The sequence below is a fragment of the Blastomyces gilchristii genome (genome assembly GCF_000003855.2).
Source record: "Blastomyces gilchristii SLH14081 genomic scaffold supercont1.12, whole genome shotgun sequence".
NCBI lineage: Eukaryota > Fungi > Ascomycota > Eurotiomycetes > Onygenales > Ajellomycetaceae > Blastomyces > Blastomyces gilchristii.
In genome coordinates, this window is record NW_003101671.1 from 182111 (window position 1) to 203167 (window position 21057).

Here is a 21057-nt window from a genome sequence, read left to right on the forward strand (position 1 = left end):
TTCTCTGTTATTCTTCATACTCAGGCTAGATAACTACAGAAAGTGATCAAGTTCAAACTTAGAATTTCAAACACAGTTCAAAAAACTTTGAAAATTCCTAATACAATCACTGACTCTTCAGTTTGCTCTTCTTTCTTTTCTACTTCTTCTTCTTATTCTTCTTTAAATCAGAAGAAAACATATACTTAAGCAGCTGAATCTGCTGTCTCTAAACCTGCTGTCTCTAAATATGCTATCTCAAAACCTGCTCAAAATTCTGAGAAAACTGAGAAGAATACTGCTCATACTTCTAGTGATAGAAGAGTGAAGAAAAAAATGTAAAAAGAGAAAGATCTTTAAATCTCCAGAAATAGAAGACTTATTCTCAAAGTCTCAAATCAGGACATATTGCAGAGAAATAAGCTAAACTCAAACCTCATTTTCAGAATTAGAAATGAAATCAATCAACAGTTCTTTTCTCAGTTAATGACTGATATTAAAGTTCAAAAACCAGTTATAGCTTCAATTGAGTCATTGTTCTTTAGAAACTTCATCATTCTGACTACAATGTCTGAATTCAGTGCAGAATTTCTTATTCAGAATGAGAATCTCTGAAAATCAGTAGTAGAATCTTTATTAAACACAACAATTCTATCTGAGAGAGATGAAAAGTGAGATAAATTCATTCTTCATGATATTCCAGTTGAAATTTTTGACTGTGAAGAAGGAATGCTACTTCTCAAAAATGAATTAGAAGAATACAACTCTATTCAACTGAGAAAGAAGCCTGTATGACTAAATTCAATTGAGTTCAGACAAAGTAGAAGAAATGCCTCTGTTCTAGTATATACAAAGACAATGAAACAGTCAAAGATCTCTGAAGTAAGAGTAGCAGGTTTGAAAATGAGAGTTCATGAATACAAAGACTCAAGAATGAATCTCAAAGCTCAAACACAGTGTTCAAACTGTCAAAGATATAGACACTTTGCAATCTTCTGTTTCAGAGACTCAAAATGTGCATTCTGTATCAGAGATCACAAAACTAGTGAGTATAAATATGAAATATGCTTAAAAAGAGATGAAATATGTCAACACACTCTGCTTAAATGCTCTAATTGCAAAGAAAAACATGCATCTAGCTCAAAAGAATGTATGTTTACTTCAAGAACTCAAAAGAACTGAAGAAAACATGAAGCTCAGAGTAAATCTAGAACTGAAGAGAATAGTCAAGTCAGTAAACTCATAACTGCAAGCTCAAAAAGAAGAAACTCTCAACTGTCTAAGTCTTCAAACTTCAATTCTCCAGCTAAATATAAATAGAATTTGAATTCTCAAACTTCTGTTAAGATTAGAGAATTGAGAAATGACTCTGATGATAAACTAGATATAATGTAAGCAGTTGAGATTTCTACTTTTCAGAACAGTTATAATCTACTATCTGATAATAGTGATTAGATTCTACTCTACTCTCTTTTAGTATGAATATACAACAAAAACAACAAAAAAAGTTTAAAAACTCTTCAAAAATCACATTTATTCAAAATAATGTGAATAGAAACTTAAATTACATTTATTCTTGTCTTCAAATTGCATTTGAATAAAAAGTTAATTTTATACTGCTTCAGGAGCCGAATTTTGATGCTGAGTAAAAATATGTCATTTCTCATTTCAGCTACTACTGCTTTTTACCTCAAAAGTCTGAGATAAAGTTAAGAGTAGTGATCTATGAAAGAAAGAGATCAAGATATCAATTTAATCTAAGATTTGATATCATGTCTGACTCTGATATTCTGGTGAGTGATATTATAGATAAAGAAAATGAGTTTGATACTATACAGCTTATAAATATCTATAATGAAAAGTCATTGAAGAAATATAACAATATCTGAACAATTGATAGAGGATTTCTGAATATAACTTTATCAAGAAACTCTATAATTGCAGGAGACTTCAATGCACATCATCTCTGATGAAATTCAGAATGCAAGAGAGCAGTGAGAGCTGATAATCTGATTAAATGAATCTTTCAGCATTCAATAGATTTGATTAATAAGTCTGATCAACAAACATTCTTTAGAAAAGATATGAAACAGAAGTCTATTATAGATCTAATCTTTATGTCACAAAATCTAATAAAAAGAAGACTTGTAAACTGATTTATTAATTCAAATGAGACATCAGAATCAGGTCATGAGATTATTCAATTTGATATTAAACTAAGTGAAAAACAAATGAGTGAAAATCCTCTTCTCTCTAATCAGTATAACTTTGAAAAAGCTGATTGAAAAGCAGTTGAAGAAAGTATAAAACTGTTAAAATCTGCAAGACAGAATGAGCTATATTGAAATTCTGATCAAGATATCTCAAATGAAATGCTTAAGAATAGAGTGAAGCTTATTACATCTATTATTCTAATAAGTGTTAGAGATAATATTTCAAAGAGAAAATCTTCTGAGTATTCAAAACCTTGATGAAATGAGAATATCTCATCTAAAAGAAAAGAATTAGCTACTACTAGAAGAAATTGAAAGAATGATGTAATATCTGATGAAGAGTTCAAAGCTGTCAGAAATGAATATTTTTCAGATATTAAAAGAGCTAAAACAGACTGCTGAAATAAATTTCTTGAAGAAGTACAAGAGAAGGAAGTTTTTAAAGCTTTTAACTATACTAAAACAAGAAGTGTAGCAAAACTTCCAGTCTTAGAATATAAGTTTCAGAATGAATCATATACAATAAACTCTTTTAAGAAAAAATGTCAAGCTTTCATGAGAATTCTCTTTCAGAACTCACCAGATTCAGATTCAGATTCAGAGGAAGAGAATATATCACTTCTCAACTACATCAATGAAAATGACTGGAAATGACCTGATCTTACACAAGATGAATTAGAGTCAGCTATCTTCTCAAGTTCTGTTAAAACTGCTGCAGATCCTGATTCAATTAATCACTTAATTATTCAGAATATATATTCCTACTTAAAGAATGAATATTTTGAGCTCTTTTTCAATCTCTTGAAAAATGAATATCATTCTGAATGCTGAAGAGAAGCCACTGAAGTGATTCTTGTAAAACCTAATAGAAAAAATTCAATTTCTAAGTCATATAGAGTAATATCTCTATTGAACTGCCTAGAAAAGGTTTTAGAAAAGATAATAGCTACTCAACTATCTTTTATAAGCTCTATAGATGATTCTCTTTTATTCAGTGAATAAATAAGAGATAGAAAACAGTCTTCTGCAATTGACACTGTTCTCTCAGTTATTCATGATATTGAAATAGCAAAGCATGAGAGTCTGGTCACAACTGCAGTTTTTATTGATATAAAAGAAGCATTTGATTATGTTTCAAAGTCAAAGTTAATTCAGATATTGAAGATATTAAAACTGTCACTTTCTCTAATAAAATGAGTTAACTGTTTTATATCTAAAAGAAGTATACAACTCTTCTTTGATGGAATGAAATAAGACAAGACTGAGATAAAAATAGAAGTATCACAGAGATCTTCAATCTCACTCATTTTATTTGCAATATACACTGTATATCTATTTAAAAATAGAAATATGAGAATAGTGTAATCTCTGAGTTATGTGAATGATATTGGTCTAGTCTACAGCTCAAAAACTATCAAAGAGAATTTGAAAGTAATTGAAGAAGCTGCAAAGAAAATCTTTGTTAGAGTAGATATCAATCAAATTTAATTCAATATGAATAAAACTGAGTTAATTCACTTCTTTTCAAGATTCAATGAGAAAGAACTATCTCTAACTCTTTTAAATAGAGAGATTAAACTCAGTGTAAATATCAAATGATTAGAAGTATGATTAAACTTCAAGTTGAATTTTAAATATCACATTCAACAAAGAACTATCAAGGCAGAAAGACTATTGAATAACATAATCAGACTATCAAATACAGAGAGAGGTCTATTCTTCCAGGCTATGAGACAGTTATATATAGCCTGTATTACATCAGTAGCTGATTATGAAGTTCAAGTTTAATAAAATAATCAAGAAAATTTCACTGAACTCTTTCAAAGTCTGTAAAACAGAGCCTTGAGAAGAATTCTGAAAGCATTCAAATCATCATCTATTAAAGTAATGGAAATTGAAGCTTCAATTCCTCCTTCTGCTATTAGATTTGAAAAGGCCTGTATAAACTATGCTCTGAGAGTTGTAAAGATGAGCTCAAATTATATAATCAGAGAAAGAGTCTCTTCTTCATTTCTATCAATTAACTCTGGAAATGAACTGAATTGGAATAGATTTCTTGATTGAAATGAAAATAATTCTTCAAAGAAAATGTCTTCTCAACTGTACAGACTATACTCTCTGATTAAAAATTAATTTTCTTCTTTAAATATTGAAAAAGTTGATCATGAGAAGTTATCTCTCTGAAGAGAAAAGCTTGAATCTCTTATAGACTTACAAATAAGTGAACTATCAAAAGAGAAAGAATATGAACAGCATTTGAAGAGAATTTCTACAATCAATATAAAGAACTCTATTCTGATTTATTCAGATGACTCAAAAAATGAGAACTTGAATAGATTAGGTGCAGGCATTGCTTATACTGAAGATAATATCAATTTTATCTCAGATTTCTGAAATCTAGACTCTGAATGTGAAGTCTTTGATGCTGAACTATTTGCAATAGTGAAAGCTTTCAAACTCATTGAAATAAAATCTTATAAAAGAGGAAATTGTTTGAAAGAGATATGAATATTCTCTGATAGTCAAGCTGCTTTAAAAAGACTTAGAAATAGTCAGATTCATAATGATTAAATGAATCTTGAACTAATCTTAAACTCTGTTTTAAAAATTCAAAAGAGAAGAATATCAAAGCTGATAATTCATCTGCACTAAGTTCCTGCTCATATGAATATTCATGACAATGAATTGGCTGATTCAGCTGTAAAAAAGAGTGCAGAATTAAGCAGATCTATTCAAAAAATTATGTCCTGGTCTTTTATAAAGAGAAAAATAAAAGAATCTTGTTTAGACAAGTGAAATGAAAGCTGACAGAAATAAAAGAAGAGTATACATTATTCAAGATTTGAAACAAAACCCAAGTGAAAATCTTGTTTAATTAAATGTAAAAAGAAAATATTCTCATCTATAATACAGCTAAAACTAGGACATGGCTATTTCAAATCTTATATACAAAGATTTGATGATAGATTTAACTCAATAGAATGCTCATTCTGCAATATAAATGAGAATCCTGAGTATATTGTAATACACTGTGCATTATACAATAGTCTCAGAGCCAGATTGAAAGAGAAGTATGATCTAAATCAATTAAATATGAGATTCTTATTCTCAACTGAGACAGGAATTAAATACTTAATAGACTTTCTATCAGAAACTCAAGCAGCTATAAGAAAATGACTAAATTCAGAATTATCTGAATATGAAGAGAAGGAAATCAACCAGATATAGTCTGTTAAAACAGCTATATACTATCTTTTAATAATTTGTTTTGTTACAGTCTTTCTTTATTTTATCTTTTCATTTCAATTTCTTTCTGTCTATTTATTTAATATGTCTCTCTTTAAGACTGTGTTCTCTTTTCCTTTGTCATGATATTGTCAAATGATTTCAAAGTATAAGATGATGTTAAAACACTGCAATTTGTAAACAGTTTTTGTATTCTGAGCTGGAATTTTCTGATTTTGCATATCTGAAATTGATGAATGTATAATAGTTAACTTTACAGATATAGGAAAAACCGTGAGAACTAAAAGTTCTCAGGTAGATGTCATAGTCTCTGAGTGCATACATCTATAATTGAAGAATAATAATAATAATAATAACAAACTTCAGTCTGTATAATTATATGTAGTCAAGGCTTGCTAACTCTATTAATTACATTAGAGATAGAAATAGAGGTAAAGAATCTGTGAGAAGTGAAATTTCTTACATAAAGTTAACAGTCTTCTCTATAACATATTTATCTTCCTTTTCTCATCTACAATAGTGAGTGAATGAAAGTATCATTCTTGAAAGATAATAAGAGGCTTATTTCAATGTTTTCAAGTGATTAATAAACATATTTGTGATGCAGCTGCGGCCTCTATGACTGCTAAAAAGGCCAGGTTGAAGATAGAGACAGCAGTGTTAACAGACTGCAGAAGCACTGCTTTCATTGTCACATCTTTTTCTGTATTTCTTACAGCTATAGTGATAGAAGCTATGTCTTACAGTGAGATATCATCACTTCTATCAGTCAATTTAACAGTATCTGATTCTTTCTCTGCTTCTTTTATTACTGTTGTAACATCACTCTCTCTTATAATTAACACAGTGATGTATGACTCTGTGTGATCATTCAGACAGAATCTGAGAAAGAGCTTGATTCTGAGAATAGTAACTTAAAATAGTTTAATTCATAGTTTCTCTTCTGTGATATATCTGAGCTCTGCTTGAGATGCTACTGAGTTAAGTTCACAGAGTTCTGCAGTTTCTTTATCTTCTCTCTATGAAAAGGCTTCAGTACAGCTTCTGATCAGCACTGCTATATATCTATACTATACTAAGCAGCTGAAGAAAGAAGAGATTTTGTATACTTATCTCTTCTCTCACTCTTGTTATTTTCATTACATCTGTAATAACAATACCTGTCTCTCTATAATTATTATTTTATAAGAAGACATCATGTCAGTGCTGATAAGAAGCTCAGATTATTATTATTATTATTCTTCAATTATAGATGTATGCAGTCAGAGACTATGACATCTATCTGAGAACTTTTAGTTCTCAGGGTTTTTCCTATATCTGTAAAGTTAACTATTATACATTCATCAATTTCTGATATGCAAAATCAGAAAATTTCAGCTCAGAATACAAAAACTGTTTACAAATTGCAGTGTTTTAACATTGTCTCATACTTTGAAATCATTTAACAATATCATGACAAAGGAAAAGAGAACACAGTCTTAAAGATAGACATATTAAATAGATATACAGAAAGAAATTGAAAGAAAAAGATAAAATAAGAAAAGACTATAACAAAACAAATTATTAAAAGATAGTATATAGCTGTTTTAACAGACTATATCTGATTGATTTCCTTCTCTTCATATTCAGATAATTCTGAATTTAGCCATTTTCTTATAGCTGCTTGAGTTTCTGATAGAAAGTCTATTAAGTATTTAATTCCTGTCTCAGTTGAGAATAAGAATCTCATATTTAATTGATTTAGATCATACTTCTCTTTCAATCTGGCTCTGAGACTATTGTATAATGCACAGTGTATTACAATATACTCAGGATTCTCATTTATATTGCAGAATGAGCATTCTATTGAGTCAAATCTATCATCAAATCTTTGTATATAAGATTTGAAATAGCCATGTCCTAGTTTCAGCTGTATTATAGATGAGAATATTTTCTTTTTACATTTAATTAAACAAGATTTTCACTTGGGTTTTGTTTCAAATCTTGAATAATGTATACTCTTCTTTTATTTCTGTCAGCTTTCATTTCACTTGTCTAAACAAGATTCTTTTATTTTTCTCTTTATAAAAGACCAGGACATAATTTTTTGAATAGATCTGCTTAATTCTGCACTCTTTTTTACAGCTGAATCAGCCAATTCATTGTCATGAATATTCATATGAGCAGGAACTTAGTGCAGATGAATTATCAGCTTTGATATTCTTCTCTTTTGAATTTTTAAAACAGAGTTTAAGATTAGTTCAAGATTTATTTAATCATTATGAATCTGACTATTTCTAAGTCTTTTTAAAGCAGCTTGACTATCAGAGAATATTCATATCTCTTTCAAACAATTTCCTCTTTTATAAGATTTTATTTCAATGAGTTTGAAAGCTTTCACTATTACAAATAGTTCAGCATCAAAGACTTCACATTCAGGAGCCTAGATTTCAGAAATCTGAGATAAAATTGATATTATCTTCAGTATAAGCAAGGCCTGGCCTAATCTATTCAAAGTTCTCATTTTTTGAGTCATCTGAATAAATCAGAATAGAGTCATTTATATTAATTGTAGAAATTCTCTTTAAATACTATTCATATTCTTCTCTTTTAATAGTTCACTTATTTGTAAGTCTATAAGAGATTCAAGCTTTTCTCTTCAGAGAGATAACTTCTCATGATCAACTTTTTCAATATTTAAAGAAGAAAATTGATTTTTAATCAGAGAGTATAGTCTGTACAGTTGAGAAGACATTTTCTTTGAAGAATTATTTTCATTTCAATCAAGAAATCTATTTCAATCCAGTTCATTTTCAGAGTTAATTAATAAAAATGAAGAAGAGACTCTTTCTCTGATTATATGATTTAAGCTCATCTTTACAACTCTCAGAGCATAGTTCATACAGGCCTTTTCAAATCTAATAGCAGAAGAAGGAATCAAAGCTTCAATTTTCATTACTTTAATAGGAGATGATTTGAATACTCTCAGAATTCTTCTCAAGACTCTGTTTTGCAGACTTTGAAAGAGTTCAGTAAAATTCTCTTAATTATTTTATTAAACTTGAACTTTATAATCAGCTACTGATGTAATACAGGCTATATATAACTGTCTCATAGTCTGGAAGAATAGACCTCTCTCTGTATTTGATAGTCTGATTATGTTGTTCAATAGTCTTTCTGCCTTGACAGTTCTTTGTTGAATGTAATATTTAAAATTCAACTTGGAGTTTAATTATACTTCTAATCATTTGATATTTACACTGGGTTTAATCTCTCTATTTAAAAGAGTTAGAGATAGTTCTTTCTCATTGAATCTAGAAAAGAAATGAATTAACTCAGTTTTATTCATATCAAATTGAATTTAATTGATATCTGCTCTAACAAAGATTTTCTTTGCAGTTTCTTCAATTACTTTCAAATTCTCTTTGATAGTTTTTGAGCTGTAGATTAGACCAATATCATTCATATAACTTGAAGATCACACTATTCTCATATTTCTATTTTTGAATAGATATGCAGTGTATATTGCAAATAAAATGAGTGAGATTGAAGATTTCTATGATACTTCTATTTTTATCTCAGTCTTGTCTTATTTTATTTCATCAAAGAAGAGTTATATACTTCTTTTAGATAATAAATAGTTAACTCATTTTATTAGAGAAAGTGGCAGTTTTAATATCTTCAATATCTGAATTAACTTTGACTTTGAAACATAAATAAATGCTTCTTTTATATCAATAAAAACTGCAGTTGAGACCAGGCTCTCATGCTTTGCTATTTGAATATTATAAATAACTGAGAGAACAGTGTTAATTACAGAACACTGTTTTCTATCTCTCATTTATTCACTGAATAAAAGAGAATCATCTATAGAGCTTATAAAAGATAGTTAAGTAGCTATTATCTTTTCTAAAATCTTTCTAGGCAGTTCAATAGAGATATTACTTTATATAACTTAGAAATTAAAGTTTTTCTATTAGGCTTTGTAAGAATCACTTCAGTGGCTTCTCTTCAGCATTCAGAATAATATTCATTTTTCAAGAGATTGAAAAAGAGCTCAAAATATTCATTCTTTAAGTAGGAATATGTATTTTGAATAATTAAGTGATTAATTGAATCAGGATCTGCAGCAGTTTTAACAGAACTTGAGAAGATAGCTGACTCTAATTCATCTTATGTAAGATCAGGCCATTTCCAGTCATTTTCATCAATATAGTTGAGAAGTGATATATTCTCTTTCTCTGAATCTGAATCTGAATCTGGTGAGTTCTGAAAGAGAATTCTCATGAAAGCTTGACATTTTTCCTCAAAAGAGTTTACTGTATATGATTTATTCTGAAACTCATATTCTAAGGCTGGAAGTTTTGCTACACTTCTTGTTTTAGTATAGTTAAAAGCTTTAAAAACTTTCTTCTCTTGTGCTTCTTGAAGAAATTTATTTCAGCAGTCTGTTTTAGCTCTTTTAATATCTGAAAAATATTCATTTCTGACAGCTTTGAACTCTTTATCAGATATTACATCATTCTTTCAATCTCTTCTAACAGTAGCTAATTCTTTTCTTTTAGATGAGATATTCTTATTTCATCAAGATTTTAAATACTCAGAAGATTTTCTCTTTGAAATATTATCTCTAACACTTGTTAGAATAATAGATGTAATAAGCTTCACTCTATTCTCAAGTATTTCATTTAAGATATCTTGATCAGAATTTCAATATAGCTCATTCTGTCTTTCAGATTTTAACAGTTTTATACTTTCTTCAACTGCTTTCTAATCAGCTTTTTCAAAGTTATACTGATTAGAGAGAAGAGAATTTTCACTCATTTATTTTTCACTCAGTTCAATATCAAATTGAATAATCTCATGACCTGATTCTGATGTCTCATTTGAATCAATAAACCAGTTTATAAGTCTTCTTTTCATTAGATTTTATAATATGAAGATTAGATCTATAATAAACTTCTGTTTCATCTCTTTTCTAAAGAATGTTTGTTGATCAGACTTATTAACCAAATCTATTGAATACTCAAAGATTCATTCAATCAGATTATCAGCTTTCACTGCTCTCTTGCATTCTGAATTTCATCAGAGATGATGTGCATTGAAGTCTTCTACAATTATAGAGTTTCTTGATAAAGTTATATTCAGAAATTCTCTATTAATTGTTCAGATATTGTTATATTTCTTCAATGACTTTTCATTATAAATATTTATAAGCTGTATAGTATCAAACTCATTTTCTTTATCTATAATATCACTCACCAGAATATCAGGGTCAGACATGATATCAAATCTTAGATTAAATTGATATCTTGATCTCTTTCTTTCATAGATCACTACTCTTGACTTTATCTCAGACTTTTGAGATAAAAAGCAGTAGTAGCTGAAATGAGAAATAACATATTTTTACTCAGCATCAAAATTCAGCTTCTGAAGCAGTATAAAATCAACTTTTTATTCAAATATAATTTGAAGACAAGAATAAATATAATTTGAGTTTCTATTCACATTATTTTGAATAAATGTGATTTTTGAAGAGTTTTTAAACTTTTTTTATTATTTTTGTTGTATATTTATACTAAAAGAGAGTAGAGTAGAATCTAATCACTATTATCAGATAGTAGATTATAACTGTTCTGAAAAGTAGAAATCTCAACTGCTTACATTATATCTAGTTTATCATCAGAGTCATTTCTCAATTCTCTAATCTTAACAGAAGTTTGAGAATTCAAATTCTATTTACATTTAACTGAAGAATTGAAGTTTGAAGACTTAGATAGTTAAGAGTTTCTTCTTTTTAAGCTTACAGTTGTGAGTTTACTGGCTTGACTATTCTCTTCAGTTCTAGATTTACTCTGAGCTTCATCTTTTCTTCAGTTCTTTTGAGTTCTTGAAGTAAACATATATTCTTTTGAGCTAGATGCATGTTTTGCTTTATAATTAGAGTATTTAAGCAGAGTGTATTAACATATTTCATCTCTTTTTAAGTATATTTCATATTTATACTCACTAGTTTTATGATCTCTGATACAGAATGCACATTTTGAGTCTCTGAAATAGAAGATTGTAAAGTATCTATATCTTTAACAGTTTAAATACTGTGTTTGAGCTTTGAGATTCATTCTTGAGTCTTTTGTATTCATGAACTCTCATTTTCAAACCTGCTACTCTTACTTCAGAGATCTTTGACTATTCAATTGTCTTTATATATACTAGAACAGAGGCATTTCTTCTACTTTGTCTGAACTTAATTGAATTTAGTCATACAGGCTCTTTTCTCAGTTGAATAGAGTTGTATTCTTTTAATTCATTTTTGAGAAGTAGTATTTCTTCTTCACAGTCAAAAATTTCAACTGAAATATTATAAAGAATGAATTTGTCTCACTTTTCATCTCTCTCAGATAGAATTGTTGTGTTTAACAAAGATTCTACTGCTGATTTTCAGAGATTCTCATTCTGAATAAGAAATTCTGCACTGAATTCAGACATTGTGATCAGAATGATGAAGTTTTTAAAGAAGAATGACTCAATTGAAGCTATAACTGATTTTTGAACTTTAATATCAGTCATTAACTGAGAAAAGAACTGCTGATTGATTTCATTTCTAATTCTGAAAATAAGGTTTGAGTTTAGCTTATTTCTCTGTAATATGTTCTGATTTGAGACTTTGAGAATAAGTCTTCTATTTCTGGAGATTTGAAGATTTTTCTCTTTTTACATTTTTTTCTTCACTCTTCTATCACTAGAAGTATGAGCAGTATTCTTCTCAGTTTTCTCAGAATTTTGAGCAGGTTTTGAGATAGCAGATTTAGAGATAGCAGGTTTAGAGATAGTAGATTTATCTGCTTGAGCATATATTTTCTTCTGATTTAAAGAAGAAGAAGAAGAAGAAGTAGAAAAGAAAGAAGAGCAAACTGAAGAGTCAGTGATTGTATTAGAAATTTTCAAAGTTTTTTAAACTATGTTTGAAATTCCAAGTTTGAACTTGATCACTTTCTGTAGTTGTCTAACCTGAGTATGAAGAATTAACAGAATCTTTTCATTCATCTCACTTAGACACTGCTTTTCAAGAATTTTACTTGCTTTTTCAAGTTTCTGTATTTCAAGAACTTGTTATTTCTCTATTTCTTCTTTCTTTCTTCTCTTCAGAATTTCAATCTCAGGAATAGTATTTGAGAAAGTATCTTTTTTCATATGAACTGAGTGTACTTTTGAACTCATTATTCTTACTCAATGAAAAGTTGATCAGACTAATTCAATTAAGATATTTATTATACTCTTTTGAATTGAAAAGTTGATCAGACTGTTTCAATTAAGAGGTTTCTAAGTCTGTTTTCAGTTGAAAAGTTAGTCAGACTATTTCAAAAGAAGAATAACAGACTTTTATGTATAAAACACCTGATTTTTTTCACACTAGTTCAGTAACTAGGTTAGATTTTTGAAGAGAATCTAATAAACTAAAATTGATTTTTAAGATAAATCAATAAAATCTTTACAATCTCTTTCTTGGAATACAGTGAGAAAAAGTATGATATCAATTGATAGTAAATCAGATAATATGACAGTTTTTGAGAGAAAAACTGACAAAAAATAAATCAATTTTTTGCAGAGAAATTGATTAAAACTATTTAATTTTATTCTAAATTATTCAATTCTTCTCACACAACAAGTATGCAACTCAAATCAGTTAATAAAGAGTATAAAAAAGAATTAAGTATTAATAAAAGCTCTTCAGTCACTGAAAAAGTAATTCTTACTTAAAAGAATATGAAATTATGATAGAAAATAACTCTGTTTTTAATTCTTTGTAAGAATATTGTATAAAACTCAGAGAAAAATATCTTACTTTTTCAAGAGAAGTAAAAAACTATTTCTAAAATCTTTTTTTTACATTAACTGCTGCAGAAGAATGAGATAGAAACTGCTAAGATTTACACTACTGTATACTCTCTATCAAGACTTTCTCTCTTCAGAGTCTTGATATTATAGAGAATATAAGTCTGTTTCTATATAATAATGTAAATATTATCAGCAGGATGTAGAGAAACTGATTATTTATATCTTAAAATAGAAGACTTTGTCAATGATTATATCAATATAGAGTTAATTCTCAAATTCAATAGAAATCTAGTGTTGCTGTTCTCAATTCCTTGCAGAATCTATTGAATATTGAGATATTAAAACTAGATTTAATATATCTCACTGTGCAGGGATCAAAGGCTCAGTCAGACCTTGAAGTATACTGATTTTATAGTTGTTGTGTCTGCCAATTATGTATTGAGTACAGTTGCTGAGGTATCTTTTTGTACTTTTCTGTCGGGGATGGGCCAGATTGAGAGAGGTGGTACAAGGGTGAGACTTGGCATTGATGTCTAGATACACTGAAGACAGACCACAGAGGTTGCACTTCAGAAGTGGCTGTTGATTATGTGCTTGATATTATTGCCGAGGTATCTTTTTGTATTTTTCTGCCGGGGATCGGCCAGATTAGGAAGGGCGGTACGAGGGTGGGACTTGGCGTTGGTGTTTTGGAACATCAAAGATGGACAGGGTTTTCGCGGAGGTCGCTCCTCAGATATCTCCACAACTACAGATCGGGGATCTTCCAAAATCGAGAAGATTGGTGCATATGACTAGGTCTCTTCACCTTACAATTTGTATGACACTTTGGCCCGGGGTTGTGGTGTGATAGGGGAGAATGGGGGATAATCCCACACAGGAGTTTCGAACAACGTCCGGTTCACATTTGGCTGGATAACTCCACCACCACACAGGGTATGCGGTCGGCGATGGGGTCAGAATGCTCGTATGATTGAGGGCTTTTCGATGGATCTATCGGCGGGTTCTTATTCGAAAAATCGAGCGAGTTCGTGTTCAAGTCATGGTTTCATTTTGAAGAAGCTCAGATGCTTAAGTAATACAGAGTAAGAGTTTCAGAGTAAGAGTATCAGAGCTTCAAGTGTTGATGAATTTTATCAAGACTTAGAAGATTCTCTTTACTCATTTGTAAAAGAAGATAAAAGTGTAAGTCTTCAAGATAAAAAAACATCTCAGAATAACTAATCTTAAAAAGAAGAGATTAGTTAGAACTGCTATTAAAAGTATTACAGAGACAAGTCACTGACTGAAGAGAATGTCACTTTACTTAGAGTAAATAACTGAGATACTTTGTAAATTGATAAGTTGATACTTTATTATATATCTCTTATACTCTTCTTTCAGTAATCAGAAGATGTTTGAGTCAGTTATTCTGATAATATGAATAAAACACTTAAAGATGCTATTCTAATATTTGATTTTATTGTTCAGTCTGATTATCTGTCTGAGAATAAAATACAGTGCTGAGAAGATATCTTATTATAAGATAATAGTAAAAGACTGATTAATATTTACTGATGAAGAGAGATTCTTTATCTATTATCAATGATTTTGAAGCGCTGTGATCATAAATGATGATATCTAGAAACAGAATAGTTAATTCAGAGACTTTAATATTCTTATAAGTAGAGATATATTTTGTCATCTTTGTAAAATGATTAACAATGACTAAAGTTGAATCATATTCTTTGACTCTTGTTAACTTCAGCAGATCAACTATGAAATTCATTGATAGATTCTGTTATAAGCTCTTTAAAATAGGCAGTGATGCTAAGTTAGCATTGCTAACTTACTGTATTACTTATACTGCAGAATCTTTATTCTTTGACAGATATTATAAGTCTCAATATACACTTTGACATCTGCTCAGAGCTTGTGTTATTATTATTATTATTCTTCTTTAATTATAGATGTATGCAGTCAGAGACTATAATATCTACCTGAGAACTTTTAGTTCTCAGAGTTTTTCTAATATCTATAGAGTTAACTATTATACATTTATCAATTTCAGATATGCAAAATCAGAAAATTTCAGCTCAGAATATAAAAACTCTTTACAAATTGCAGTATTTTAACACATTCGGATACTTTGAAATCATTTGAAAATATCATGACAAAGGAAAAGAGAACAAAGTCTTAAAGATAGACACATTAAATAAGTAGACAGAAAAGAACAGAAAAGAAAAAGTAAAGTAAAGAGAGACTATAATAAAATAATATTATTAAAAGATAGTGTATAGCTGTTTTAACAGACTATATCTGATTAATTTTTCCCTCTTTATATTCAGATATTTCTGAATTTAATCATTTTCTTATAGCTGCTTGAGTTTCTGATAGAAAGTCTATTAAGTATTTGATTTCTGTCTCAGTTGAGAATAAGAACTATATATTTAATTAATTTAATCATACTTCTCTTTCAATCTGGCTCTGAGACTATTGTATAATACACAGTGTATTACAATATACTCAGGATTTTCATTTGCATTGCAAAATGAGTATTCTATTGAATCAAATCTATCATCAAATCTTTGTATATAAGATTTGAAATAATTACATTCTAGTTTCTGCTGAATTATAGATGATAATATTTTCTTTTTACATTTAATTAAACAAGATTTTTACTTGAGTTTTGTTTTAAATTTTAAATAATATATACTCTTCTTTTATTTCTATCAGCTTTTATTTCATTTATCTAAATAAGAGTCTTTCATCTTTCTCTTAATAAAAGCTCAGAACACTGTTTTTTGAATAGATCTGCTTAATTCTGCACTCTTTTTTATAGGTGAATCAGTCAATTCATTGTCATGATTATTTATATGAGCAGAAACTTAGTGCAGATGAATTATCAGTTTTGATATTCTTATCTTTTAAATTTTCAAAATAGAATTTAAAATCAGTTTAAGATTCATATGATTATAATGAATCTGACTATTTCTAAATCTTTTTAAAGCAGCTTGATTTTCAGAGAATATCTATATCTCTTTCAAACTATTTTCACTTTTATGAGATTTTATTTCAGTAAGTTTGAAAGCTTTCACTATTACAAATAGTTCAGCATCAAAGACTTCAGATTCACAGCCTAAATTCCAGAAATCTGAGATAAAATTGATATTATCTTCAGTATAAGCAATGTCTGCACCTAATCTATTCAAATTCTCATTTTTTGAGTCATCTGAGTAAATCAGAATACAGTCTTTTATATTGATTGTAGAGATCTTCTTTAAATACTGTTCATATTTTCTCTCTTTAGATAGTTCACTTATTTACAAGTCTATGAGAGATTCTAGCTTTTCTCTTCAGAGACATATCTTCGCATGATCAACTTTCTCAATATTTAATAAAGAAAATTGATTTTTGATCAGTGAATATAGTCTGTATAGTTAAGAAAGTATTTTCTTTAAAGAATTATTGTCATTGTAATCAGGAAATCTATTTTAATTCAGTTCATTTTCTAAGTTAATTGACAAAAATAAAGAAGAGACTCTTTCTCTGATTATATGATTTAAGCTCATCTTTATAACTCTCAGAGTATAGTTTATGTAGGTCTTTTCAAATCTAATAGCAGAAGAAGCAATTGAAGCTTCAATTTTCATTACTTTAATAAAAGATAATTTAAATACTTTATGAATTCTTCTTAAAGCTCTGTTTTGCAGACTTTGAAAGAGTTTAGTGAAATTTTCTTGATTATTCTATCAAACTTAAACCTTATAATCAGCTACTGAGATGATACAGACTATGTATAACTATTCTATAGTCTGAAAGAATAGATCTCTCTCTGTATTTAATAGTCTGATTACACTATTCAATAGTCTTTCTATCTTGATAGTTCTTTGTTAAATATAATATTTAAAATTCAACTTGAAGTTTAATTATACTTCTAATCATTTGATATTCAAACTGGGTTGAATCTCTTTATTCAAAAGTGTTAGACATAGTTTTTTTTCATTGAATCTAGAAAAGAAATGAATGAACTCAGTTTTATTTATATTAAATTGTATTTAATTGATATCTGCTTTAATAAAGATTTTCTTTACTACTTTTTCAATCACTTCTATATTCTCTTTGATTATTTTTAAACTGTTGACTAGATTAATATTATTCACATTGCTTGAAGATCTCACTATTTTCATATCTCTATTCTTACATAGATCTACAGTGTATATTACAAATAAAATAAGTGAGATTGAAGATTCTTACAATACTTTTATTTTTATCTCAGTCTTATCTTATTTCATTTTATCAAAGAATAGTTGTATAATTTTTTTAGATATAAAATAGTGAACTTATTTTATTAAAGAAACTGATAGTTTTAATATCTTCAAAGTCTCAATCATCTTTAACTTTGAAACATGATTAAATGCATCTTTTATATTAATAATAACTACAGTTAAGACCAGATCTTCATACTTTACTATTTAATTATTATGAATAACTAAGAGAACAGTGTCAATTGCAGAGCATTGTTTTCTATCTCTTATTTATTCATTAAATAGAAGAGAATTACTAATAGAGCTTATAAAACATAGTCTAGTAGCTATTATCTTTTCTAAAATCTTTTTCAAACAGTTCAATAAAGATATTACTCTATATAACTTAGAAAATAAAGCTTTTCTATTAGATTTTGTAAGAATCACTTCAGTAGCTTCTGTTCAGCATTCAGAATGATAATCATTGATTAAAAGATTAAAAAAGAGCTTAAAATATTCATTCTTTAAGTAGAAATATGTATTTTGAATAATTAAGTGATTAATGGAATCAGGCTCTACAGCAGTTTTAATTGAACTTGAGAAGATAGCTGACTCTAGTTCATCTTATTTAAGTTCAGATTATTTTCAGTCATTTTTATCACTATAGTTATGAAGTAATATATTCTCTTTCTCTGAATCTGAATCTGATGAGTTTTGAAAGAGAATTCTCATGAAAGCTTGATATTTTTTCTCAACAGAATTTGCTGTATATAATTCATTCTGAAACTTATATTCTAAGACTGAAAGTTTTACTACACTTCTTGTTTTAGTATATTTAAAGGCTTTAAATACTTTTTATTTTTATGCTTTTTCAAGAAATTTGTTTTAGTACTCTGTTTTAACTCTTTGAATATCTGAAAAATATTCATTTCTGATGACTTTGAACTCTATATTAGATAGTACATCATTCTTTCAATCTCTTCTAACAGTGACTGATTATTTTCTTTTAGATGTGATATTCTCATTTCATTAAAATTTGAAATACTCAGAAGGCTTCTTCTTTGAAATATTATCTCTAATTCTTATTAGAATAATAGATGTAATCAGCTTTACCCTACTCTCAAGTATTTCATGTGAGATATTTTAACTGAGATTTCAATAGAGCTTACTCTGCTTTGTGATTCGGAAGAACGTACGACCGTCGGATAATAACGCGGCCGCTTCCGAACTTGCTTACGAATGTAAAGAGGCCATAGCAGCCACTAATTAATTTAGTATATAATATATAAGAAGCCGGCATACATCTGTAATCATACACTGACTCAAGCAATCTTTGAATCACATCTAATAGCATGTCTAAAAACTGATGAGAAGTGTAGGCTTCTTCAGAGTGTGATAATTTCATCTATAAAGTGATTTATAGTTATCATGTCAGTGTGGTTCTAGAATGTCTCAAAAGATAGTGTATGAAGAGTGATGAGTGAAAGAGCATTTAATTGAGACTGCTTTACTTATTGAGAAAAAACTTCACACTCAGATGAATGCTATGTATGTGAATGAATGAGATGTGAGAAAGAGAATGAGAGCAGTGAATCAGATTCAAAGAAGTTCACTCTCTACTCAAAAGAAGAATAAAAAGAGAAGATGATGATCACTGAAATCATATAATAATATAGTGATATAACAATAGACATTGTACAATTAATAAGAAATCACTGAAATGAATACCTTCTCTAGTCAATATGAATAACACTCTTCTCTGCTATCTGAACTGGAAGATAGGCAGAACCTCTCAGAGGATTTACTCAAAGCAGTAAGAAAAGCAGCTGAAATCACTGAATCAGAATTGAAGCTCTGTATGTATATGAGGATTCTAAATAAGATTGAGGCCTTATGTACACAGTGACAGGCTGAGACAGAAGTCAAACAACAATTGACATTCACAGTGAATCAAGTATTCACTGTGAAGAGCTTCACTGATGCAATCACTATTATCAATAAGAATAGAGAAAATCAGGTCTTAGACCTGTAGTAGAAGATTGAACATTTATACAGATAGATAACTATGCTGAACCTGGAGATCTTATCACAATTATTCATAATCTCTTCAGAAGTGTACACATCATCAGAGATCACTGTGCAGGATGAGAATCTGAGCATAAGATATATCAAGCTGAGAGATCTGTCTGAGTTATCAAGCTTCAATGATAACTGAAAAAATGATGCTGTAATTAGCTGACTAAGTCAGATATGATTATATTATTGAATTGAATGTGAACTCATAGACAGACAGTCAATGAAATTTCAACAAGTCTTAAAATCTGCTGTGTTTCTACATGAAAAAGCAAAGTCATTATAAATGACTGATAAAAAGATGAATCTTACAGATCTGAAGCAATATTCATTCTCATGAATATGAAATGAGTTTTTCAAATGAATCTTACACAACTTTGAGAAAGTGAATATATGAGATAAGTGTTATAAACACTTCACTGAGTGTAGACAAGTAAGTGATCTTATATTATACTTTACACACTTCAGCTTATACTATCTCACATTGAATGAAGAGCTTTCAACATCTTTCTGTTTACAGATCTTCATTCATAATCTTACATCTGAGTTGAGAGTGAAATGAAAATGCTTAATCTTATAATCAGGCATGATAAAAGAAGTATATAATATTCTCATTGTACAGAAACAAGTGAGTCAATTGTAATAGAAAATACTGTAATTAAGTATGTCTCAGCAGAGAATGAGTAATCAGACTTCTATAACACAACTCATACATCTGAACATGATAAATCTAGATCTGAATACTATCACTAAAGCACTGAATTCTCTGAAAGAGAGATTCTCTGAGTGAAAATCTTGATATTATAAGTATTGAGCTTGCTTCAACTGCAGATATCAGAATCATAATACAAAGAATTACACATAGCAGATACAGTTGAAAGAAGTAAGAGAGTTAAAAAACTAGTAGAATCAGTGAGCTCAGAGATACTCACTGATATTCTATAAAAAGTTTTCAAAGTAAAAGAGATGTATATATTAGATAACTCTCTGAATTCTATAAATATTAAGAGAAAGTAGGCTTCTGAATGAGATGTGAGTGAGAATAATAAAGTAAACACTCATCTCAATGCCTTAAGATCTGAAATGTTAATGTATAAAAAGTACTTAAGTAAGAATTAAGAGATGACTGTAAAAGTATTAGCAGACACAGAAGCTTCTATATAATATATTAATAATTACATAATCTGAAGACTGAAAGAAGTCTACTGAGTGAAGAATTCTCAATATATAAGATTATCTGATAACTAATATTTAATATTATCTGTAAGAGTAAGAGTTCTCTTATACTTTGAAGAATGATCTTGCTATACTTGAGTATGAGAGCTGCAGAATGTGAAATACAATCTTATTCTTGAATTTGATTAGTTTTAAAGATTCAATCTGCAGATTCAATGATGTACATGTCATATACAGTTGACTGATAGAAAGAGAACAGTTCATATAATTCTATTAACTGATATGAGAAGAACATTTCATATCTCTGATATAGAAGGATTAAATCT